Below are 26934 nucleotides of genomic sequence, written 5' to 3'. Positions count from 1 at the left end.
TTCTTTCTTCATGGAGGAAAGAGAGCTTTGCGGGATAGAGTATTCTTGGTTGGCATCTGTTTTCTTGGAGTCTGTTGACTATGTCCCTCCACTCTCTCCTTGCCCGTAGTGTTTCTTCAGAGAAGTCTGATGTCAGCCTGATTGGTTTTCCTTTGAATGTTATCTGTTTCTTCCCTCTTGTCAGCTTCATTATTTTTTCCTTGTCCTGGATTCTTGGGAGCTTTACTATTATGTGTCTTGCTGTGTTTTTCCTTTCGTCGTGGAAGTTTGGTGTTCTTCTTGCTTCTTGTATATCAATTTTCAGCTCCTTCTTCTCATTTGGGAAGTTCTCTTCAATTATATCCATGAATATTTTCTCTGTTCCTACATCTCTCTCCTCTCCTTCTGGAATTCCTATAACTCTTATATTTCCTTTCCTCATGGAGTCAGATAGTTCCCGAAGTCTTTCTTCATTCTTTTTCCTTCGTACTTCTCTTTCCTTTTCTGTTTTGGTTCTTTTTATTTCTGTGTCTTCAAGATTACTTATTCGTTCTTCCATTTCATCTATTCTGCTTTCATTGCTTTTCCCAGAGTTCTTTAGTTCCTCCATTAATTCTTTGATCTCCTGCATTTCTCTTACTTCCCTCTTTAGGGACTCAATTTCCTTCTTCTGATCTATCACTTTTTTAATCATGGCAATTTTAAATTCTCTTTCTGGAAGGCTCAGAAGTTCTTCCAAGTTGCTGTCGTTGCAATCTGGGGAGTGGTTTTCTTTTTGTGGTGTGCTTCTTTCCTGAGGAGTTTTTAGGTTGCGTGTGGTTCTTCTACTCCCTACTGTCTGTTTTCTAATTTGTCGTATGCGTTGGGACACTGTGTTGCTCGGACTGACTGACATCTTGGGTGAACTTCTCCGCTCCCCTCTGGCTCTTCCAGGAGCCATCTCTGTCTTCTGGGGGAGCTTTCTGCTGGTTTTAGGCAGTTTTTACTGAAGAAATGTCCCTGTTCTCAAATGGCGAAGCGGGATGCAGTCCCTGCGCCTCCGGTTTCAGGCACACTCTTCTGCGCACCCGGTCTGCCCCGGACGTGGGTGCCTGCTCCCTCTGTGGGCTCAGACTGCTGGTCGGAAGGGGCCTGGCGTGGAATAACTTCCCGGCTGGCCACTGGGTCCTCCAGAAACCTTCTGCCCTTTTCAAGCAGTCTTAAGAAATGTCCTGTTTTATAGGGTGTTAGTGACTTTTTTTTTTCCTGGTCGCTAGGTGGCGCCAGAGATCTCTCCTATTGTCCTTGGGGGGCTGTTTTCGCCTCCCCCCACCCCGTGGGACAGAGAACAGAGCGGGAATGGTAGGGTACACCTCAACAGCTTTGGGGTGCTGTGTCTGCCTTGTGCCCCACCGTCGTGGAGAAACCACGCCCCGAATTTTCGTGCCCCGGGTCTCAGTTCAAAGCCCTCAGTTCCAGGACGCGGGCTGTAGCCCAGTTCAGTGGCGCGGGAATGGCGCCTTTTGCACCGCTCCCGTGCCTGGGCGCCTGGATCCTGCTTACTCAGGGAGGGACCTTCACCTCAGTGAGGACCTCCGCGCGTCTCCCCGCAAGCCTAGGTCGTCTCCCCGCAAGCCTAGGTCGCAGGCGCGGGACCTGGGCAGCCGCGATCCAGGTCTGCACTTGCTTTTCAAGCGCGCCGAGCACTCCGCGTTCCCGCGCCAGCTTACCGGCAGCCCGGGCTGTGTGCGCGTTTCCCGGGGTCTTTGTTCTTCTCTAATGGCGCCCGGAGCCGTTCGCTCACCTCCGCGGCGGATCCTGCAGGGTTCGCCTCAGCTCCCGTTCACGGGGTGTGGTAGCTGCAATAGTTCCTTTCCACTCACAGTCCCGCTTGCTGCGTCGTTTGTTCTTGTGGGCCGTTTGTTCTTGTGGGCCGTTTTGGTTTGTTGTTTCCTCCTCTCTGCGGGTCGGAGAGTGCCGCCTCTGTGGGCGGGGGAGGGGAGCAGGGTTCTGCGCTTCCCTCCCTTCTAGTCCTCTTTTATGGCCAGTTTCTTCTTCGGGTAGTTTGCTGGAGTCACCCGTTTATCTTCCGTGTCCCAGTTCTCACTGGGACCTGCCGCTTTTCCTCCCTATTCACTTTTTTAGTGGGAGATCTTACTCGCAGCGTCTCCTCGCCGCCATGTTGCTCTGCCCCCCGTTATCTTTAAATTTTTAACGTAAGCATTTAACCATAAATTTTTTCACAAAGCCTAAATTTGTTCAGTATATCTTTCCTCCTCCAACATATAAAAGGACTTGGTAAACTTTAGCTAAACATTGACTACCTCCTTCCCTCATCATACTATTTATACTTTTTTACCCTGAAAGTTTCCACACAAAAAAATTTAATTATTTTATATTTTTTTAATTATTTTTTAAACAAATTCTTAAATTTGCCAATTGGAAAAAAAATTTTGTGGATGTACATGCTCACAACTGTTTCTTGTAGTCCATTCTTCTCTCTGGGTTTACTTCACTTTTCGGGAGTTTTTTAATGATTTATTTTTGAGGGCAGTAAACTCTTTTAGAATCTGTGCCCCTAATAATTTCAAAATTTTTCTCTCATTCTTGTTAGTGTAAATAGCTATAAAATCCTAAGTTGCCTATGACTTTTTGCCAGTATTTTGAAGGAACACCTATTGGCATCTGTTGCTGCCAATGAGCTTTTTTACTGTTTGGTTTGTTTTTTTTTACTGGATTCTCTTTGTAGACAAACTGTTTTTTCATTCTGTAGCTTTAAAATTGTTTTGCTTTGCTCTTGGTATTTTTATAGTTTCATCACAATATGTCTCAGTATTTACTTATCCTGCTTATTTTTCAGGGAGCATTTCCAATCAAAAGAGTCATCTTTCAATTCAGGAAGATACTCAGCTATTATGTTTTGAAATATTGTTCTTCTGTTATTCCCTTCATTTTTCTTCTAGAATCACTATTTGTATTTCTCCTAGAATGTCTCAATTTACCCAAAGTCCGTGCTTCTTTCCTTCCTTCCTCACTTGTTTTCTTACATTCTCTTTACTTTCTATGTTGCACATGGAATATTGTCTGGGTTTTTTGTTGTTTTTGCTGATCTGACAAGAAAAACTTCATCTTCTTGTTTTGATTGCATTGCTCTGATCATTAGAGGGAGTGAGCATCTTTACAAGTATTTATATACTTATTACTCAAACATGAATAATGAGATTGAGTGATTTCTAAAATCGTGTGCAGCGATAAAATTTGACTTATGTGATATAAGCCCTGGCAAGAAGTGAAGTTACAACAATGCAGTCTGAAGTCAGAGTGACTTTGTGGGTTATGTGATTATTAAATTGTATTTCAAGTACTGGAACAGACCCCCATCCTCCCTAATATTCTCTCATAGGATGCCCACCAATAGCACCACATTCCTTAATATTTAGCCTAAGGAAAATGCCCATACTTCTCCAAGATGCATAAGTTAGCACAACCAAGGAGTTAAGAGCAAATTCTGACTGAAAGTAGAAAACTGATATTGAGAGAGCAAGAAGTCACAGAAAAGAGAACCCGGAAGAACGAAGGACAGAACTAACCTACTTCTCATTTTTACCGAAAGGCAACTGGTTCCAGGAGGAGTAATAGTGTAGTAATGGAATACCCTGAAATAGAGGTAGGAGATTTAGGATCCAGTCCTGACTCAGACACTCACCTGCGGTCTTGGGTTATTTCCATATCTCATTTTTTTGGTCTATTAAATGCTAATCTTACTTATATCAATTTTTATTATGAAGTACAACTAAAGGAAAAGATTGAGATGAAATGAAAAAAAAGTAGTTTAGTCTACCTAAAAGTCAGTGCTACTGGTTCTTCTCTCCATATCCAGTGGTCAGACAAGCAGCATAACCTGGCCAGCAGTCCAGATGGAAGTGCCTGGCAACTTCACTCCTCCACTTGGCCAGAATCCCAAATCAGCTCTTTTTAGAAGTTCACGGATTAGATGAATCACATGCCATCCATGCTTCTCTCAGTCTATCATTCAGCAAACTTGGGTTCCAATACCTCCTCTAGGCCTTTTTTCATCTCCTAAAAAGAATAAGACAATAATTTAGGGACCCTGACGGGTTTTGTCTATGTTTCACTTATTTCTCAGTTAACTTATTCTGCTGTGTTTTCCTCTGTTCTAATTATTTTCCAAGCTCTTCCACATTTCCTTGTAAATCAAATATAGTGGTGGATAAACTTGGAAGACAGCTGGTGGGTTGGCTTTAGTTGTGTGCCAGAGATAGTTAGCTATCCACCCAGAGTCCATAGCATACAATCCATAATTTAAAATCGTGATGGGAAGCACCTGGAAATTACATCTTCCAGCCCTTTAATATCTAGATGTGACCATATGACTGACTTTCATCACGGACTGTGAGTTGGAATCATGAGTCACTTCCTGACATTCTCTTTTATCCAGCAGGTTGTGGATAATGATATGGACTTAGAGAATGGCTGAAAAATACTATGGAAGTAGTCTTAGTTCCTAAACAACCAAACTGGGAAAATAGATTTGCCCTCTCATTTAAGGGAGAAATAAAATTCTATCATTTAATTTTAAAAACATTTGTTCCAGAAACTACCATCATGTTACTATTCTGCCTGAAAACATTTCACCAACATGACCATTTTAATAAATTTTAACATTAGCAAACCTCCCAACAGATATCCACATTAGAGTCTAGAAATTTCCTCAAACAGAATTTCATTAATTTACCTTCATGTCATAGGACAATTTGATTCTGCTATATACAGCAGTTCTTGACTTGTGTTTAGAAAAGCTCTGAAGCATAAGAAACAGATGTTTTACAAAGAAAAGTCAAATATGTTGCTTGTATGTTGCTGAAAATTATCAGGAAATAGGAAAGTTCAAAGAAACAGTATAGGAGTAACATCAGTCGTGTCCAGGACCTCTAAATAGGAAGGCAATCTACATATATAAATAACTCTAAATAACTCTGCCTGGATGCACCAGGAACAGGTATTCTAATTATTTTTTTTTAAGGATGAGATCATTTTTATTTGCATACAATTGGATAAAGCTTCGTGGAGGAAATGGGATTTGAGCCATGGCTTACAAGTTGTGTAGAATTAAGTGATACAATCATATATAGAGACCAATAAAAATTTACACTGGCAAGTGAAGTTATTATTAAATGCTCACTATCTAGGAGGTCTTGAATGCGAGTTCAAATAATTTGGATATATTATAAAAGCAGCAAGGAACTGGCAATTTGAGATTCCCCTTAAGTCCTGGCATATGACACACCCATAGCAAAACTATAATAGATTCTGTTCTTTTCAGAGGTATATTCTCAGCCTCCTTTATTTTCCTATGAACCTGAATTTATTATATTTCCTAAATTTCAGTGAGGCCTGAAATATCAAATGCCACCTTCAAATTTTTATTCTATCCTTAGGTATCACTTGTACACATTTTTGTACCTCTTGTACAAATATTTAATATTTTTCTTAAAGTCTACTTTTAATTGACTCATGCAAAAATTGTGAAATTTCAGGGAAGATAGATAATATATGCTAAGTAAAAGTTTTTCTAAAAAAAGGTCAAATAAATGCATGCCTATTAAAATTTTTAAAGTATTCTTCTATTTGCCACTTACATATACTCAGTTCTCATTAGTGGTTTAGGGATCACACTTGGAAAAACATGGTCCTAGTCGGAACTATCATACACAACTTCTCTCCTGGATTCCCAACTCAATTAGCTTTCCATATTTACTTCCCTGCATTGTTTTGTCTACTTTTTGATGTAGTTACTGATGAGTAAGTAATTTCACCATGGACAATTCTGAAATCTTAGTGGTTCAACAAAAGTTTAGCTCTTGCTCAGGATACAAGTGTGACAGCCCTCTTCCATCTTACCAATAAATCATCTGGAACACAATGCCAGGTCTGGAACACAGACACAAGTCTCCAGGGTGGAGAGAAAGAGTAGCTGATGATCAGATCATTAGGGCTTACTGCAGATCCAGGCATACGCGCATGTCACTATTGCCCATATTCCACTGGCTACATCATCTGAACCCAGCTGTAAGGGAGGCTGAGAAACAGAGCTGACCCCAGAGATACTGGTAAGTGCATTGGTCTCCATCGTGGTAAACTAGGTACTACTGTCCTAGAGATGCTCTGGGTTGTTGTTTCAAAACCACCTATAAGGAAGGGTTGGATGTCTCAGAATTAAAATATCAGATGCATCTGCTTTACTGGACAGGTGGATTTATCAAAATGGTCATGAGGAATTCAAGCAGTCAAGTCTAACATTCATTCTCTCCATCTAGCCTTCATTATTATAAAGATCAGAGTTCTATAGTATTTCTCTACTGGTACTCTCTGTACTAATCTTCCCCCACTTATTTCCACCCCCATTTGTAGTGGATTTTGAAAATGGAGGCTGTATTAGTATCCCATTGCTGTTATAATAAATTACCACATAGCTTAACAGCATAAATGTATAAGTTGTAGGTAAGAAGTCTGAAATGGTTCTTATTGGGCTAAAATCAAGGTGTCAACAGGGCTGATTACATTTCTGGAGATTCTAGAGGAGAATCAGTTTCCATACCCTTTCCAATTTCCAGAGGCTGCCCAAGTTCCTTGCCTCATGAACACATTGTCAAAGACAGCAATGTTACACCAATTCTTTCTCAAATCTTTATCACTTTTACACTGACCTACCTGCCTTCCCTGACTACTTTTAAGGACGCTTGTGATTATATCAGGCCCACCAGCATAATCCAAGATAATTCTCCATCTCAAGTTCAGCTGATTAGGAACTTAATACCATCTACAACCTTTGCCACATAGCATAATAGAGTCACCTTTTTTGCCACCTTCTTTGCCACATAGCATAACATATTCACAGTCCTGGGAATTAGGACAGAGATATCTTTGGGGACTTGGGAAGCTGTTATTTTGCTCATCACAGAGGCCCACATATTAAATTCAGATGAAGGACATGTGTGTTTTATTTTTCTTTCCTCTTTTAAAAAATATTTTTTATTTAAGTGAAATGTTTTTAAATTGGGAGAGTTCATAGATTTTTAATAGCTTTTTTAATGGTGATCTAGAAAAAACTCCTGGAATTGCTTGATAGCACTGTATTCAACCCCTGTGCCCCCAGGGAGGCCCCCAGATGTTTGGCAGTGATTTAGAAACTATTTTCCAGAAATGGAGGACTATTTTTTGCCACACTGGACAATACCTGAACACTGACTGTAGTTTTTCTTCCAATCTGGAACCCTAAAAAATTATCATCTGAGGCTGCACGCCAGCATGTGTTCTTCCTCACAATAGAACTGGTGACAAAAAGTGAAAGGGGGGAATTATTAGTGGGAAAGGTTGTCCTGAACAAATGCCACAAATAGGCTTCATGGGCACTGCCCCCACCCTAGACCAAAGAGATCCAAGACCCCAAGGACTGTAAATCCCTCTGAAGCGAGGGTTGCTGGGAACCGGGGGTGGAGTTAAGCAGCCAGGTTTGCTATATAATCAGATATGTGGGTCTTGGGGGGTCTCTGGGTTTTCGCCAGCTCTCAGCCTGCTATTGGGGCTCCAGCTCAGGGGAACTGGTTGGACACATTCACCAATTTTTCTCATTCTTTATCCCTGAGTTATTCATTTCTTCATTTCCCCTTATGTTGTAAATTAAAAAAAAAAAAAAAAGATAATATAATAGGTGGTGCCAAGAAAGAGTTGCCCTCTTTAAATGGGATATAGGTCCCCTAGGCTGCCAGGGCCTCTACCAATTCCTATTGCTGGTCCCCCTCAAATTATATGACCTTCCTTGCTACCTTCAAATTTGCAAATCTTGTGCCAGGTGTCTTACTAAAATCTTCATCCCAAACTACTATTAAACTATTTGTCACTGGATTCTTGAGAGCTTCATCCTTTGTTGCGACTATTTCTCTCATTTAGAATTCTATCTTCTGCACAGCCCTTTCTTCTGATTGTAGGCCCATGGTTTGTGAGGGGGTACATGGGGTATACATGGTGTGGCTGGGCAATCACGGGCATTCTCAAGACCCTCTCAGACACCTGTGTCATATGTCTCCTTGAGAACAGGGACCTAAGTGAATCCTGAAGCAAGGGATGAAGTTTTAATTTGCTGTTGCTCAATCAGCCCCATGGTATGAGATCTCTTTTAATGAATTTCTTTACTCTGACAACAGTCCCTTTTTGGCTCCCATCCAAGCTGCAAGCTGGCTTTCATTGTCCTCGTGGGCTTAAGTGAAGGGCATCTCACTTTGTTTCACTTGCAGATGCTCACAGATCCGGCACTGGCATTAATAACACCACAGGCCTGGACATTCCATCTTCATCAGTGGCCGAGCATCACACGCTGCACAGCGGATGATAAGCTGCCTCAGCTGCCAGGGAGATGAACTCTTCATTACCCCAGTCGGGCTGTGGGCCTCCACACCAAATACCTGAAAATCACATTAGCCAGGCAAAATTTCTCCTGTCACACTGACAGCTGATGGAAGAAAGAGACCTTAAAGATCTAAATTATACTAAAACTCTTGCAAAGGTCATAGGAGCAAGAGACAAAGGTGGGGGCCATGCACTTGAACCTGACACTTCCTTGGCTTCCGTCATCTCTGCTCCACATTTATGATTTTTGCCATTTCTGCATAATACCTGTAATTTCACTCATTTCATATTTTCTTTGAATCAACTATATATTGATTCAGTTTTATTTAAGCCCATCTTAGGCAATAATAACTGTAATATGAGGGTTTAAACATGCTAGTTTTATCTTTTTACCATACATGTTACTGTGGGATAATTATTTACTAATTAATTTAGGATATTGAGACTAAAATAAGAAATATTAAGCTACGTACCTAAGATTATAAAATGTAACTTTTCATTGGAGGCAAATCATACCACATTTTGGAAAAACACAGGTCTACTTTATACTCAGGACAGAATTACACCTGAACTAAATGACACAGTTGCTCTTGTACCATTCTCAAGCATTCTCTGTGGGTAGAGTATCCTAAATTCTGAGCATACTGATGCCTGTAGGTATACCTGTATCGCTGAAAAATTCCTTCTTACATCTCACTTAAATCTCTCCACTAACTCTATGTCTGTTTCCTCATCTTTTGACCTCTATTTGATTGTGGCAGAACCAAGAATTCTAGGCAGCTCAGCAAATGGTTCAAGTCAATTCCTGGTTCCAGCTTGGAGCTGAAGACTCCAAGTTCACAGATGGACATGGCCCATATTTTAGAGAGGAGGAGTAATAAGGAAAAGAGCAAATTCAGAAGAAAACAAAAAGCATGAGTGGGAGAACAAACAGGCATATTCCAGAGCAAAGACTGGCAAACTTTTCTCTGAAAATAGTTAGAAGGTAAAATTTTAGTCTCTGCAAGACAGAAACGTCTCTGCCATGACTATTTATCTCTGTCTTTACAGGATGAAGACCGCCATCGACAGTATATTAAAAAACGGGTATGGCTGTGTTCCAGTAAAATTTTATTAGCAAAAAATATGGCAAAAGCCATAGTTTGCCAAACCCTGTTATAGACTGTATTGATTGATAAATGTCAGTCAAGATAATGGAAGCCTCTCCTGATATGCTAGGGTTCTCTGGGACAATAGGACCAATAGAAGAGAATCAATACATACAAAGAATTGACCCACACAATTATGGAAATAGTAAATCTAAAAATCCACAGGGGTGAGTCAGCAAGCTGGAGACCCAGAACCAATGATTTTAGTTCCCTTAGTGTCCAAAGGTCTGAGCACCAGAGAAATGAATGGCATAGGTCTACCAAAGACTGACAGGCTTGAGATCCATGTAGCCAATATCTTAATTGAAGGCTGAAGGCACTTTGGCAAGAATTCTCTTACCAAATGTTGGGTCGTCTTTTTGTTCTATTCAGGCTTTCAACTAATTGGGTGAGGTCCACCCATACCTGGAGGACAGTCTCACTGTATAGGAGATCAGCTGTGTAAACTCAAAAGGCACTCTGCAACTCTGAAACTTGGGGCCTGTGCAACGGAAGAGGTTAGGCCTCCATTGTCCACTGCAGTTGAAATATGAATATTCCAGGATTCTGGGGGCATCTGTAGACCCCACAATACCTAACACATGCCAACATTCAAGAGGGCTGGTTATTGTTTCTGCCCATGAAACATATATTGATATTTTCACGAGTACTTGACTTTCTTAATTAAATTGGTAGGAGAAGAAGATTCAAGAATGGGTCAGGCTAAGATGGAATTGACACTGCATCAGGCCTTCTGAGGTTAGGGCCCACATCCCCAAGTAACTGTTCCCCAAGAACTAAAGCCTGCTCTCTCCCATGAAGGACCAGCAGTATGCAGCGAGTCCCTGATGGTACTGAGAGAAAGGAAGAAAGAAGAGTCATGGAAGATTCACCATGGCAAGGAAAGGAGATCCAGGGATATACTGAGGAAATCATGGAAAAGTTTTTTGTTGTTTGGAATTCTAGGGGAGTGTAGAGAACCAGGTACTAGAGAGTAAGGGTGTTACAATTTCTCCCTGGAAAAGGACTGTCAACATTCCAGGTGCTCTGTTTCAAAAGTGCCCATTTAATGACCATCAATGAGACTATTCTGAACATTCCATCTGTCGCTTACCTTTTGCAAATATTTAATTCTGCTCACATTCTATTCACAAGGGAAATGGTGACACAGTGCTGTTTGCCCACCACAAGTCTGTCCAACTGAATGATTAATGAATCCTAAATGTCAGGCACATAAAGATGGCTGGGACTGTGGGGACACCTGGGGAACCCACCCTCTCAGAGAAGCCTCTTGTGAAGAACTACAGCTTTTTCTTCCTCTCCTTCAGCTCTTCATCAAATGTGGGTGATGGCACTGCACCTCTCCCTTGGAGGCGTCCGCACTGACACAGTCTCAGGGAAGAGAGAAAGGCTGCTCTCCACCAGCCTGCGAGCCCAGGGCCTTTGTCTCCTGACTTGCCATAGCCCCTCCTTGTCCTCTTCCCCACTTCCATTTCTAAATTTTCAACTCCCTTCTGCTTTTCTCAGACCTTTTCCTGTCTCCTCCAAGGAGAAACAAGGACAGTACAGGGCAGCAGCTCCAAAACCTCTCTGACTCATGATTTAAGCCTCTGCTTACCTGGTGATGTTCTAAGCATTAAAACTTTTAACTGAAAATAAACACAGATGGTCTATTAAGAAGACAATTTGTCTTTCAGACTCACATGTGGGCATAATGTACACAGTCAGGGTTTCTTACCTGGCACATGTTTTCTAATAATTTTGAGGAAGAAATATTTTCTTATATTTTTTTTGTTTCCTCCTTAAATTTTCCCATCTTAACCATTATTATGCAAAGAGTAGCCTTGTATTCATACTTCAGTTCTTGAATTTTCTCACTTAACAATGGATGCTGGAACTAGTCTATGTTAGGTCTACAGAAGGAGATCTATAGTTCTATTTCGGTGCTGTTAGTAGAGTGTTCCTGGGTTAGAATATATTCTGTCAGCTCCATATACATGGATATTTGGGTTGTTTCCAGACTTCTGTTATTTGACACAATGCTATGATAGACAGACAGATAGATAGATAGATAGATAGATAGATAGATAGATAGATAGATAGATAGATAGATATCTTTTACCATAGTTCAAGTAATTCATACGGATAAATTCCTAAGCGTGGAATTACTAGGTTAAAGGGTATAGACATTTAACATCTTGTAGAGAACATCACTAGGAGAGTGTAAATTATAAATATAAATCTTATTAATAACTTACAGAACTAAACTCTAGCAATTAACAAATTAAAGTTAATCCGTTAAGGGAAAATATATACACTCCTCAAATCTATTAACTGTCCCTAGATGTTTCAGTTTATAAGATGCTTGTATTCTAGGTGGCCCCTCTTTGGGGGGTTGAATAGAATTTTCTTGGAATGTTTGAGGTTGGAAAGATAGCAGACTAATAAAAAGATGATCGATCCTTGAGAGATCAGCTTCTTCCTAGTTATTCCTAGTTATTTTCTTACTCACTCAATCTGTATCTGGTTTGTTATAGACACTCAAAAAATATTTGATGAATGAATGAAAGCACAAATAAAGGAATAATATATCTGTGAAGACTTGCTCAAGAATTCAAGATCAATGTTTTAGGTTTTGCCTTACTTATCTTCTTTTAATAGCACCCTGGTGAATCAGTCCCCTTTAAACCTATTAGACTCTGCTTTGCCACTTTATGTGTGGATCTATAGACTTCTGGTTTTCATTTCAAAAATCAATTATATGTTGACAGTCCCAGTAGCCAAGAATGATAGGCTAATATCCATATGCTGGTGCATTTTGGAGTCTGGTTGAAATCACTGAGTTACTAAATGCTACATGACCTAGCAGGAAGGAGTGTGGAAACTGGAAAGGTTCTGAAAATAAGTTCTAGTTTGCTCTGCCACCCAACACTGAGCAAGGAAACTGTGGCTGTGGCAACTACCTACTCCTTCTTCTCTTGGACAGCAGCAAATTGAGACCAAAACCTAAATTTAGTTAAAAATAGAAATAGTAAGTATGAACATTTAAACATCTATGTGATTTTAAAGTTACCAAAGTACTCCATGCTTTGGTTTTATCTGTGAAGTAGGGATTAAAATCTCCATGTCTTTCTTGGTAAGGCCAATTCAGGCATTATATTCATATCAGCAAAGCAAATTTAACTAATATTCTTTTGTTCTATATCTGATCAGATCCTTAACAACCTTCATTGACAATTGGGTAGTAAAGGCAAAAAAAACCAAACATAGTCCGATCCAGAGGCAATCAGCTCATTAAACACTTAGAGCAATTTCTTCAGTTAATTTAGTCTCTTTCAGATTAACACCCAAACTTGCAGCATCTTAGTTCCTCCTTTTCTCTTCCCCATGGTGACAGTTGGCCTTTGGGGAGCTTTCTGAGGAGGTACGCTCCCCCTGGGTCCCTGGACTATCTGCTGGCTTCTCTGGTCTTCCTTCTTTGTCTGGTTGTAAGGTGGCCTGCTGCCACACAAATGGGATCTGTCAATCATGTCTGTTCTTGGCTAACTCAGGGATTGGTAGATCGTCTCTGCTGAATTGGCCTCAGCTGGGCTTTCACAGGGAACTGTGAAGCCCTGAAATCTGGCTATGACTCCTATTCAATCCTCAGAACAGGCAACTAGCCTTTTAGTCCTTAACAGCAGTGTGATTTCATCCCAACCACTGTGAGAATCTACTTTCTCACTTCCACCTGCTCCCACAAACTCTCCAGCTTGGCTCTAATTCTAAATATCATTTAGGATTACCTTTTTCTCATTTAAAAAAAATGTCTAGAGATAGACAGTCCAAATTTGTAGTTCCATGATGGCATCATCATGTGCTTTGTTGGGAATGTGGAGTATTTCCCTATTAGGTTGGTTCCTTTGAGGAGCCACCCCAGAAGTTCCAGTTAAACTTTTGCTTACATTTCATTGATCATAATTTACATCTATGGTCTATCTATTGAATAGCTGCAATATATTCTTTCAACTGATTGGATTTTTCCCCCAAATTGGGATTCTGTTACTTGGGAAGATAAAGGGATGAACAGTAGGGAGATACTTGGTCATCACTGCTGACCTACAGGGACTTCTGCATCCATTCATCCCATTCAGAGTTCTGAGTCAGGCTCTCTCACTCTCTCTGCCTTGTACCCTGCCAGCGCCGGGTTATGGTTCATTTCCCAGGATATCCCACTACATGAGTCCCAAACAGGACATCTCACCAAGACCTCTTCTGCTACCAAGTTGTACTTCAGCCTAACAGTGTTCCCTGACCCCACCATATACACAATTCACACATCTGGACTCCAGCCAGCGGAAGCAAGGTCAGGACCCATATTTTGCTACCACCTCTTTCCCCCATTTCATCCCTTTTTTCTTGCCACAACCATCAGGGAGAAAAGGGATATTGCTTCCACTTCCTCTTCCTCTCTAGCCTTGACCTTCCCATGTCACATCCACAATGCTCTCCCCTTTCCAAACTATAATGGGGGAGAGAAAGAATACTAGGTACTAAGGGGGAGAAAAATTAAAGTGTACTGGCTTAATATTTTGAAAATATTATCCCTGTGACATCTATGTTCTTTTTTCTATATTGAGCACATGGCAAGCACTATACTTAGACTTTTTAATGAATAATAGAGCTGTGGTTGCAATCGAAATCAGACAATACATGAAAATATTTTGCCACAATGTCTGTCGTACTGAATATGCTTAGTAAATGTTAGCCATTTCTGTTATTATTATTTGAATAATACTACACAGTCTGCCTGAGTCTCCTTCTGTCCTTTCATCTCCCCCCAAACAAACACGTGGCAAGCCTGCTTCCTTCTCAGACAATCCATGGTGTTCATCATAGCATTTTCTGTTCGCTCTGTTCTAAACCCCATTTTCTGGAAACAGGAGGAATTTTTTCCTAAGAAAAGAGGAACTACTTAGAGACCTAACTCATAATTAACTTTGTTACTAGATGCGGTGTAACTGTGAGCAAGTCACTATTCTTTAGGGAAGGGGGCTAATTGGAAGAGAAAAGATTGATGAAGGTCAGTGTGGATGGCGACATAGAATTATGGCTGGAGGCTGGGTCAGCTGAAGTCAGGCATTTCCAAACGGCACCTCATCATAAGACTCTAAATTATTTTGTACCCCTGGTGACCCCCTACACTTTGTGTTGTTTGTGTAACAGCAGCTCACGAGCGCATATGAGTTAAATAAGGCAAGATGAGAATTGATCTATTGACAGTCAATCAGAGGGTTGGCTCAGCATGTCTGAGAGGAACTGCTAGAGGCTCTGGACTGGAATTGCACTTAAATAGATTTGAAAAAGATTTAGGAGGAAAATGCGGATATACATTCCATTTACTGAGGTGCATTTGAACCTCAAAATCCACTAGGTGCATAAGAGTTTTTAGGGCTGAGCAGGAAATCCTCAGAGATTTGGAGTTCTGAATAAGTAGATCATTTTAATGTAGGGAAAATATGAATAAGTCCATTTGTGAAGAATTCTAGTTCAGTTACTTTCAAGTACAACACATAGATATCCAGCAAAAATATAAACAAGTACTTTAAAAGGTCTTAGAAAATGTCATCATAAATTTCTCAGACCCTTGGGGAGGACAGGATAGTTTCTGTGGGGTTCAGTGTCAGCCTGGGAATGGGGTTATCTGAGGAATATTTAGGGAAATGATCTCTATTTCCTCTATTCTCCCACACAAAGTGGCTGTATAGTGTGTAGTCAGTCAAATCTGGAAAGACTTGGCTTTATTTTACATTCCCCCAGGAGGGCAGTGTTCCTGGTGGGGAAGGACTCTCATAGTAATACACGAAATCATCTATTTTTACAGAAAAGACAAAAGTGTGAATGTTGGTGGAACTAGGACCAAAACTAAGGAGAGATAGGGAATGGATTTGGGAAATATCAGATGAAGGACTTGGTTTCCTAATTGATGTTTATTATTAATTATTTATTAATAGCTCCATAGAATGACCAATTATATGTATCACTTCATTTAATTCACACAGCAAACATGTGAAGCAGGTAATATTACTTCCATCCAGCAGATAAGAAAATTGAGCCACACAGAGGTTAAGGAATTTGGAAAAAATCACAGATTTTTATGTGGTAAAGTACCCAAGGAGTCTGACTTAAAAGACCTAGGTTATCACAGGAATATATGTCATAAAGTCAATATTTGTTGTAACAAAAATCCCAACAGTAAAATTTATAAGTCAAGGAACTGAATCTTTTAACATTAATTGTAAAGTATTAAATTAACATAAATTTCCATAAGGTAATTTTCAGTTAATTACAATACAGAATTTTCAGTTGCACTCAGAGCTGTCCTTCAATAAATGAGTTCACTTTTTTAAATAATTGCCTCTGATTTGTGTCTTATAGCTCAGATTTGTCTTTTCATTTTTAAAAGTCAGTATTCAGGAAATAAGACCAATGGAAGAGCGCTGAGGGACCCTGAAGTTGCAGTTTGAGCTCCAGTTGTGTTTTGAGATTTCCCCCGATAGCCCAGAGACCACAAGAGTGTCTAACCCAGAGCTGGGTACCTGGTCATTAACTATGTGTTAAAATATTGAATAGAGGGCCTCCCCTGGTGGTGCAGGCGGTTGGGAGCTACGCTGTGAAGCTGTCCACAGCCTCTGCAGCACCAGTCCAGTCCCTGCCAGCCGGCAAGGGTCCCACATGGCAAAGCAGACCTCTCCTGACTCGCCCACTGCTCCCCTCAGCAGTGTGTTTCGTCAGTCTGCCTGTTCTGTTCCCCGCTCTGTCTCTGGTGAATCCTCTCACCCTCCCGCGCATCTGGCCTCTACCCCAGTTCTTGTATAAATAAATAAATAAATCTTTTTAAAAATATATTGAATAGAATCTGGGGGAATTTTAGACCCACATTTCTACTCACTGACTCTGAGAAGTGCATTCTAGTAGCTGTCATTTTCTCTAAGAAATTTTAGCTTTATTGCTGGAAATAAAAATAGTCTAAGCTATTTTTGTTCATATTTTACAACACGTTTTGAGAATTAATATTTTATAAGAAAATTATTTTGATTCAAAATGTGACTTTTAAAAGGTTTATGGTATTCTTAAGTGTAACTTTTATTATGCCTCAGGGCCAGCAGCTTTTCTAGAGGAATACACTGTAGTTATTGATGTATTATACCCCTTGTGAATTTCCCTTCATGTTCTAAGGCTGAAACAAGAGAAATTATTTTTGGTACATAATTCACTCCTTTCTTCCTACTTTTACCCCTCCTTTTCCCTGGGTGCCTTTTTTTCTTTCAGTGCAAAATAAATAAAAATAACAACCATTACCAGTATAAGAAATTTTTCTTTAAAACACAGGTCATGTTTTAACCAAGCCAAAGTTAAATTAAAAGAATGGGCAGCTACTCATCAAGACCTGGGAACTAGATGTGAAAAACTGTACTCTTAGTTCTACCCCAGACTAATAATTTTCCCTCCTGGCCATTGTTTTCTTCTGTCTTCCATGATGGGTGTTATAATGATTAATCTCCTTTTCCATCTTTCACATGATGGAGAGGCAGGCATTGATCTTCACCTGAAGAAGCTGCCTGATGCTCTGTCCTAGAGGATCTAGAAAGCTAATTATTCTAAATTAAAAGTGGAAATATTCAAATCCCTCTATTAGTTAATTAGCTATACATTAAAAAAACACCAAAATATAATGGCTTAAAACAAAAACTATTGGTTATTTCTCATGGTCTATGGTTAGTTGGGTGGGGAGGTTGACTCTGAATCAATATGGCTGATGTTACCTGGGTGCTGTCGTTCCTCTGTGGTCAGTTAGTGAGCCAGCCACTCTACCTGACCTTGTATGGGGCAGCTCTGCTCTCCACCATATGTCTGTCACACCCTTCCTGCAGCTTAACCTGGCATGTCCTCCTGGTGATGGCAGGGGTCCACAGGAAATGCACATGTGCTTTTCAAGCTTCTGCTTTTGCATCAGATTTGTTAATATTCCTTTGGTCAACCCACATCACATAGCTAAGGCTGAAATTAAAGTAGGAAGGGACCAAGAGTTACAGGACAGAGAGACTGATTCTGGAAGACCAATATGAAGACCTTTAATGTGATCAGTCCATCATGGTTCCCAAATTAAAACTTGAAACTGGGCCAAAAGGGGCATTTTGAAAGTAAAGCAGAGTCAATCCTCAATGTTTACAGATTCCATAATTATGAATTCTTCTACTTATGAAAATTTACTTACAACTTTAAGGTAAAAACTTGGATGCTTTTTCAGTCATTCCTATGCATCCACAGAAGAGTGAAATGTTTGAATCTCCTAACATGCATTCTGAGCTGAGGTCAAACGAGGTGATAGGCTCTGCTTTCTTGTGTCAGCTTTCATACTACAACCAGATATCCTTTTCATGGTATGTTGAGTGCCACATTTTTGCATTTTTATGCTTTTTCTTGGTGGTTTCATTGTTTAAAAGGGGTTCCGAGTACAATGCTAAAGTGCTATTTGGTGCTTCTAAAAACAAGAAGGCTGTGATATGCCTTAAGGAGAAAACCATGTGTTAGATAAGGTTGGTTCAGGCCTGAGTTATTCTGCTGCTGGCCATGAGTTCAATGTTAATGAATCAATAACATATATTAAATAAGCTGTCTTTAAACAGATATACACCTAAAACAAGGTTATCTATCGACCAGTTGATGAAAATGCTGTAACCAGAGGCTCCAAGGATCCTAACCCCCTATGCTTCCCAGGAGCAATGATTTAATATTCACATCCCACTGTTTGCAGTGACTTGATAGAACATAACTACCACAAATAATGAGAATCAACTGTGCTTCCCTATGTTTTAAACATTATCTTTTAAAAAGGCTTTTCAAAAATAAAAGCTATGTTTTTGTCTCCATATATAATCACTTTTAAAAAGCATAACAAAAAACAATTCTCTTATTTAAATACTGTAGGGTAAAAGGTTTTCAGGCTTTTCTGCCCTCCCACCATTAGGACTGCCTGGCCTGATGGGGCACCTGCATTTGTTACATTGTTATAAGTTGTATTGTTTACTTCTGTGGGCCATGGCTGGAGTGTTGAGATATTGGCTGAGAGGAGCAGAGGCAGAGAAGAGGCAGGAGAGAGAAGGGGAGAAAGAAGCCCAGAGTGAAGACTTACTGGGGGCTTGGAGGCCTGCTGGCCTCCTGGCCCCCTGGCACCCCTGCCTGCCATGTACCTTGTTGCTGCATTACATGTAAAAGCTCAATAAAAGCCTGAGAAAGCCACTGAGGTCACCAGGACTCTCCTTTACCTGGTCTGCATAGGATCATAGAAATCCTGCTCCATGCCCTTCCTACCACTACAATAGCAACCTGACCTTATATAAAAAATTATTTTGTTGGGCTTCCCTTGGGGGTGCAGGTGGTTGAGGGTCGTGCTGTGAAGCTGTCCACAGCCTCTACAGCGCTGGTTTGATCCCGGCTGGCCGGCAAGGGTCCCACATGGTGCTGCAGACCTCTCTCCTGTCTTGTCCACTGCTCCCCTCAGCAGTGTATTTCGTCAGTCTGCCTGTTCTGTTCCCCGCTCTGTCTCTGGTGAATTCTCTCACCCTCCCGTGCATCTGGCCTGTACTCCGGTTCTTGTACAAATAAATAAATAAATAAATAAATAAATAAATAAATAAATAAATAAATCTTTAAAAAAATTATTTTGCTATAAGCAATGTATTTTAGGAATGCACTAATTGGTGAAGGGACACATATAGTGAAAGACGTGGTGACACTCAACAAGTGGTTATGGAGCTCCTCTAAGAGTATGCTAGCTGGGTCTTAATTATATGGTAATGATGAACACCCCAAAAAAATAATAAAGATTCCAGAGTCAAACAGGATTCAAAGGTGTTTGACTTTCAGTGAAAATACTGAGCAAGAAAGGCACAACAATAAAATTATGCATATAATGAAAGCTAAGGAAAAACAGGATTCAACATGATTACAATTTTCAGGAATGCAACTAATACATGTGGAAGTTCAAAGGCATTTTTCTCTTTAGAGCTTTGAACTTTGATATTAGGTGCGGTGAAGAGGCTAAGATTGTATCGTGTTTAAAAGCTCACTCTCTACAATAGCCAGACCAAGATCTAGGTCCTGGCTCTACTTCACTGGCTGGGTGACAGAGAAAAAGACACCCCCTCAGTGGGCCCCTGTTTCTTCATTTATCAAGGGGGAGTAATATGAGTAATCATATGAATGTAATCATTCATTTTATGAGTGCTGACTCATGAGGTCCCTGGCACCCTTTCGGGAGTTTTCCACACATTACCTCATTTAATCCTCACATGAGGATTATGGGGTGGGTGCTATCACTAGTCCCATCTTAACATGATAAAATAGAGACAGAGAGAAGTTAAATGATCTTGCCAAGAATTAGTCATAATTTGATCCTAGGCATCTGACTCCAACTACCTCATCGTGTTGTTTGTGAAAATTTAGTGAGATAATGCATACAAAATGCTCAGCATAGTGCCAGGTGTGTAGTAAGTGCACATTATAAATATTTTATTTTTTTTAAAGATTTATACAAGAACCCGGGTACAGGCCAGATGCGTGGGAGGGTAAGAGGATTCACCAGAGACAGAGCAGGGAACAGAACAGGCAGACTGAAGAAATACACTGCTGAGGGGAGCTGCAGGCAAGACAGGAGAGGTCTGCTTCGCCATGTGGGATTCTCACCGGCCGGCCGGGATCGAACCCGTGCTGCAGAGGCTGTGGACAGCTTCACAGTGCGGTGCTCAACCACCTGCAACACCTGGGAGGCCCTATAAATTTTTTAAAGATCCTTTTAAATAACAGTCCCCACCATTCCCCTGCTCCTGCTACAACCAACAGATCTGCAATATATGCAGGCTATATCGAGGATTTGTTCTGGGGTTCTATGTTGAATCAGACTCAGTTGAAAGCCACAATGTCTTCCTCGTGTGATGGCTCTGCTGTCCCCAAGTAGGGGGAAGGATAGAAACTGAGGAGAGGCATCTCCTCAGAGCAGAAGAAGAGCAATCTGTCCAGGTTCTGAGAAGATGGTCCCCATACTGACATTTGTGGCTGTCTCCGATAACTATCCTCCTGAACAGACTTGTCCCTTTCACACATTAGCATAAAGAATGCAAAATGGAACCCATGATAGGTCCTAACCAGTAAAAAACAAGAATAACCAAATACTGAGCAACTTTTTTTTAATATTCAGGAAAAGAATCACTTCATAAAAGAGAAGAAGTTTCATATACCTAACTATTTTCAAAGAAAGAAACTTAGTCTCTTTGGAGAAAGAGAACAGAATCAAAGAGTAGAGTAGAAAACCGCAAGAAAAAGAAATACATAAACTGAATAGCAGTGGCAGAAATTTAAGATAATAATAAAAACAGAGGAATGAAAATCACATGTTGGACAACAGTGTGGTAAAGATAGAATTTTCAATGAACCTAAGACTTAGGACTCACCTTATCCATGTTCTCACAAATAAATTGCAGCAGAACAAAGTCAACAATCTCTGAAAGAAAAATAAGATGCCTACAGTACACATCAGGACCAAAGCTTCAGTGGATAAGGGTGAGAAAAGTTCTAACTGAATTCTGTTTACTGTGAGATCAGAGCAGCACAAGCCACAAGAAGCAAGGCTGCTGAGGCAAGAAACCCCTTGAGTTGTTAACTGTGGGGCACATGGCCACACTGGGGGTTTTTAGACCAGCACTATATTGGACAGGGGGGCACACAGAGTTGGCATCCAGGACAGAGGGTGCAGCCTAGGAAAACTACAGGAACAGGGTACAGAGTGATGGTGCGTAGCCTGCGTCTGAAATTCCCACTATAGAACGACTGATGTTGACTGGCAGGGACAATAGGGTTGGATCATCTGTGTCTCTGACTTGAATCAGATAATGGAATATTCAAGAACACTCGACAACTTCTCCAACCCCCAGCTAAAATCTAACAAATGAAAATACTTCAATTAACCAAATTTAAGTACCTATTCACAATAGGAGCAAATACTCCAGGATACAGATCTGTACTAAAAAGGAAAAGAGAATAACTGCCAGCTTATAACCCTGAATCAACAATAATGGGTGTGCAGTGCTGCACACAGTGCTCAAATATAGAACAGAGGGCACGCTGACATCAGACTATAGGACACACTTAGACTAAGGAGCTGGCCTAGAGGGGTCACTGTGGATCCCCACTACATACCTCTAGTACCCACAGCACAGAAGGAAGCTTCAATCCCTAACAGTCACTGAAGGTGACACTTCCATGACCTACTGCCCCATTCCTTTCCACCTATTACCCCTTATCAGTACCAGTTCTCTGATGTCCCTGACAGGTGCTAAGGCAGCAGTCTGAAATCCTATCCCTATTATAAGTCATAAAACCTAGGAAGAGACAGAACATACCACAAATGCTGGAGCAACAAAACCCCAGGAGAGGTCTCAATCCAGCATAATGTAGAATATGCCTAAAAAAGTTTAAGGTAACAATTACAACAATGCTCACTGAACTCAAAAAAATAAATGGATGATATAAAATAGGAACAGAAGAAACACAAGAAAATATGGGACAGTTACAATTAAAATTAACAGATCTAGAAAATACCATAACTGAATTGAAAAATATAATTCAATAGAGGACTCCAATAGCAGACAAATTCAAGCAATGGAGAGAATGAATGAGCTTGAAAGCACAATGTCAGAGAACACACAAACAGAACAACAGAGAGAAAAAAGATATTAAAAAGTGAAAATAGTGGAAGAGCACTTTGGGATAACCAAAAGAGCAATAACATTCATATCATGGAAGTCCCAAAAGATGAGAAAGAGAAAGGTACAAAAAATTTATTTAAAGAAATAATTGCTGAAAATCATCTCAATCAGAGAAATGAAACAGATCATGATCCACAAGGCCCAAAGGGTTCCAAATAAAAGAGGAACAGACAGATACACACCAAGGCACATTATAATAAAATATTCGAGAATCAATGACAAGAGCAGAATACTAAAAATATCAAAAGGGTAACCTAACGGGACAAATTAGATTGTCAGCAGACTGTTCAACAGAAACACTATAAACAAGGGAATGGCAGAAGATATTTAAAGTACTAGAAGAAAAGGATTCCCCAGTCAAGAATCCCTTACCCTGCAAGATTAACATTCAAGAAAGAAGGAAGGGGAAGGAGCTTCACTGAAAAGCAAAATCTAGAAGAATTTCTTAACATCAAGTCATACATGATAGAAGTCTCAAAGAATTTTGGTTCAAAGTAAAATGCAGCCTCAAATTTAAGCAATATCTAAGTGAGGATCCTGAAATTCAAGAATCAAAAAGAATCCTATGTTTATTTAGTAATTTAAAGCATGTTCACCAAAAGGAGAAAATTATAATCTTCAACCACATTACGTGCAAGATGTTGATAATATCTATAGCGTTCTGATGAAGGAAATGTGAGATCCAAGAAATACAGACTTGTATATAGATAACTAAAAGATTGTTTTAAAAATGCAAAGATCTGGGCCTCCCTGATGGCTCAGGGGTTAAAGACAGCGCTGTCAAGCTATCACCACCAGCCACTGCAGCATGAGTTTGATCCCCAGCCAGCCACGGAGCAACACACATGGCGCAGCAGACCTCTCCTGCCTCAACTGCTGCTCCCCTCAAAAATGTATTTCAGTGGATCTGCCTGTTCTGCTCCCCACTGTCTCTGGTGGGTCCTCTCACTCCCTGCACCTCTGGTGTACAGCCCAGTTCTTTTATGCATAAATAAATAAATCTTTAAAAAAATAAAAATGCAAAGATCTTCATAATATAACACTTACGAGTCCTTCCAAAATAAAAAAAAAAAAAACACATAACAAAATCCAGTCAACCAAAAGATAGGTGGAAAATGTTAGAAATCATGTCATACAAATGAAAGTCAAAGATAAAAGGACTCTTGGTGACCACTGGGTATATAATTATGTTTCTAGAGTTCAGTCTTGTATAAATCTTGAGAAATCAAAAAAATAATAAGATGTGAAATGAGGGATAGAAGCTGAAAGGAGCTATGAAATAAAAATTTTCTTCTTCTCTCATGATGAAGTGTGAAACTATCCACCATTGATAAAACACAAAATAGAGGACTAACTACATCAAAGTTTCAAATGTTATTATTAGAAGTGGGAGAAGACAAAGCAAAACAAGCCAAAAAAAAAAATAACGCAACCATATAAACAGAAAATATAAAATATAAGCAAGAAAATAGTATGGAAAATGCATTAGATGTAAATGAGCTATAACTACATAACCTTTTGTAATCAAAATCTTTGCAAAGATTATCAGTCTGGATTAACAAAACATATTTTTCATGCTAATAGTGAAAACTTGAGGACTTGAATTAAAAAATTATGGTAGATTCATAAAATAGAATAACTGACAGTCATTAAGAAAGAATTAGAAATGTAACAAATGATGTGGAAAGAAGTCCAATATAAATTAATAGAAAAATATTTTAGAAAAATGCATAACATTATTCCATGTTTTCCTATTTAATTTTCCATGGATATATGTTGTACACATACATATTTATACATCTGCCTGCATGTATGTGGTTACACATGTGAATGTGAATGTGTGTGTGTGTGTGTGTGTGTGTGTGTGTTAAAGCAATGGTGTAGGTGGGCCGGTAAGAGTGGTCCACCCCATAGGGAGGAGTATTTTATCCCTGACATAGTTCAGAATTGCTTGTGTATAGTACTAATAAAAAACAGGCTGACTTTCAGGAAGTTTTATTATTTTTTATGATTCTCCTCTAACAATGCACCTCCTTATTCCCTGCACCTGAGTGGACGACCGCAAATTCCTTGCCTTTGTGTGCCAGTGTGTGTGTATGTGTGTGTGTTTCATGGCTGGAATGATATACAATGCAGTTTATAGTGGTCACATCTAGGAGTGAAATTGGTGAATAGGTGAAGAGCAGGGAATTTATAAACTTTTCTGTACTATAGGAAAATTTTTAAATAAGAACATATCTCTTTATAATATAGTGTGATCAATAACAAAAATGAGAAGAGTATAAAATAGTTGTACCTGGAAAGAAGTAATCAATGCACTTGAATGTTCAATTTCACTTGGTGCTCCTGTCAGATATAGCAAAATTGAATATAGCTTGGTTTATATAGTACTTATATCCAACAAAAGAATACACACTAGTTCCCCCACGTTCAAGTACTAAGCCCAGTGTGTGGCACATAATAAACATTCAATAAAGTTTTGTTAGGAGAATTAATAAATTAATCTGGTCAAAAAAGCTTTTTCCTAGCAATGAATTTCAGGAAATGTTACAAGTATTGTGTAACAAGTGATATATTCAAAAATAGGCAAGCAAAAGACACAACAACACTTGCAAAATGACCTTTTGTTATATCAGCTCTCAGGACAGTCAAAAGTGTAACACTCAGTCTTCATTCCCACTATACCATTCCTTAGGGAGCTGGAAAACATTAGTACACTGTTTCCTGGAAGCCTGATTTAATATTTGGATGGTGCTTAGTGGATGTAGTGAAAGTGATGTGGAGCATGTCCCTTACATTGTCTCTTTCAAGTGAAGGATGACTCAAGTGGCCTTTAGCAATTGCTAGGTTGCAGACAACTTCCCGTTGAATCGCTCACAATATATGAAGTACAGGTTGTTGTTGCTGTTGTTTAGAGTCATTCATCTTCTTTAGACACCTGTGAGCTGGTAGCAGAGTCAATGTTGCATTCACCTGTTTAAGGACTAATTTACTTATTACTGTAGTCAAAATAAATTGGTTCTTTTTACCCTAAGGAACCAAACTCACAATGTACATAAAACCCAAAACAGCTTTCATTCTGCCACCCATTCGCCCCAAACCCAATGGAGAAGAAAAGGAAAGGTCCCTGAATGAAGTGGGGGAGCTCAGAGTTATAATTTCTTACCACTTTGAGCATAATCCTGCCCCTACAGATGGTAGAAAAGAATAGTGATACCATCTCAACATTTTATAGCACCCGGGCAAGGAGAAGAGCAGTGGCAGGGACCCATGACAATTCTTGTTTCTTAGACTGTCCATAAGGGCAGGTACAGGATCTTAGAAAGGAGATCCAGCAACAAAGAGAGTTCTTCACCAAAGAAACTGAAGATGTTAAAAAAAAAAAAAAAAAAAAAAAAAAAAGGACACAAAAAGAGACTCTGAATGAGATGAAAAAAATATAAAAAGTGTTTTTAACAAAATTAAACTGGCAGAGGAATTTCAGAAATAGAAGATTCACAGGTACATATCACCCACTTAGAAAACGAGAAACAAGACTTAGGAAAAAATGAGAAAACTCAACAAGAAATATCAGACTCAATTAGAAGAAATATAAGGGTAATAAGTATTCCACAAGGTGAAGCGAAAGATGGGAAGAGAGACCCTATGCAAAGAAATAATAGCTGAGAATTTTCCAAACCAAAGAAATGAAATAAGCATGAAATTCCAGAAAGCAGAGAGAACACCAAATTTATAAATGTAGAATGACCTACATCAAGACACATCATTATTAAATTATCAAAAATCAAATGTAAAGAAAAGAGTTTACAGGAAAAAGAAGGTAATTTACAAAGGTATCCAAATTAGGCTCTCCTCAGATTTTACCTCAGCCACCGTCCAGGTAAGAAGAAAGTAGAATGAAATATTCACAGTCCTAAAGACAAGAAATACCAGCCAAGAGTACTCTATCCTGCAAAATTATCATTCAAATATGAAGGTGAGGGCCTCCCTCCCTGGTGACGCAAGGGGTTAAGACGCAACCTATGAAGCTATTCACAGCTACTGCAGCATGAGTTTGATCCCCGGGCAGGGAGTTACCCACATGGTACAGCAGACCTCTTCTGACTCACCTGCTGCTCCCCTCAGCAGTGTATTTCAGTCGATCTGCCTGTTCTGTTCCCCACTCTGTCTCCGGTGAATCCTCTCACCCCCTGCACCTCTGGCCTGTGCCCCAGTTCTTGTATGCATGAATAAACAAATCTTAAAAAAAAAATATGAAGGTGAAAAGAAGCTTTCCAGAAAAACAGAAGCTAATAGTTTATCACCGCTGTCTTGCAAAAAAATGTTGAATTCTATAAGACAAAACACAAAACCCTAAGCAAGTGACAGCAGGAATACAAAACCAGGAGCTTGAACAAGAATATAATGAGTCAACAACAAAACACTAAAGGGGAGGAAGAAAAATAAAGAACCTGTATATTTGACCATGGGAGCAGTGACACCAACTCATAAAGTACATTTTTTAGACATAGTAAGTTTGCATCACCCACATGGCAACCACTATCTAAAAATCTAGAATAGAGACACACAGAAGAAAGGAAGAAAAAGAACCACTAGGGAAAGTCATCTAAATGACT

At 39.7% G+C, this 26934-nt stretch overlaps 1 long non-coding RNA gene across 1 annotated transcript in view; it reads right to left on the bottom strand.

Annotated features, from left to right (window-relative positions):
* Positions 1-26934, bottom strand: part of LOC129144763 (uncharacterized) — an 83006-nt gene that overhangs the window by 4944 nt on the left and 51128 nt on the right. The window contains exon 2 of the long non-coding RNA XR_008549319.1: positions 3800-4038. This is a non-coding gene — a long non-coding RNA (uncharacterized LOC129144763). The remainder of the gene's footprint in view (positions 1-3799; positions 4039-26934) is intronic.

The sequence above is a fragment of the Talpa occidentalis genome, unplaced genomic scaffold (genome assembly GCF_014898055.3).
Source record: "Talpa occidentalis isolate TD23 unplaced genomic scaffold, MPIMG_talOcc4v2.1 talOcc4.6, whole genome shotgun sequence".
Taxonomy (NCBI): domain Eukaryota; kingdom Metazoa; phylum Chordata; class Mammalia; order Eulipotyphla; family Talpidae; genus Talpa; species Talpa occidentalis.
Note: the sequence above shows the minus strand (reverse complement) of the source record. Positions and strands in the feature narration are given on the sequence as shown.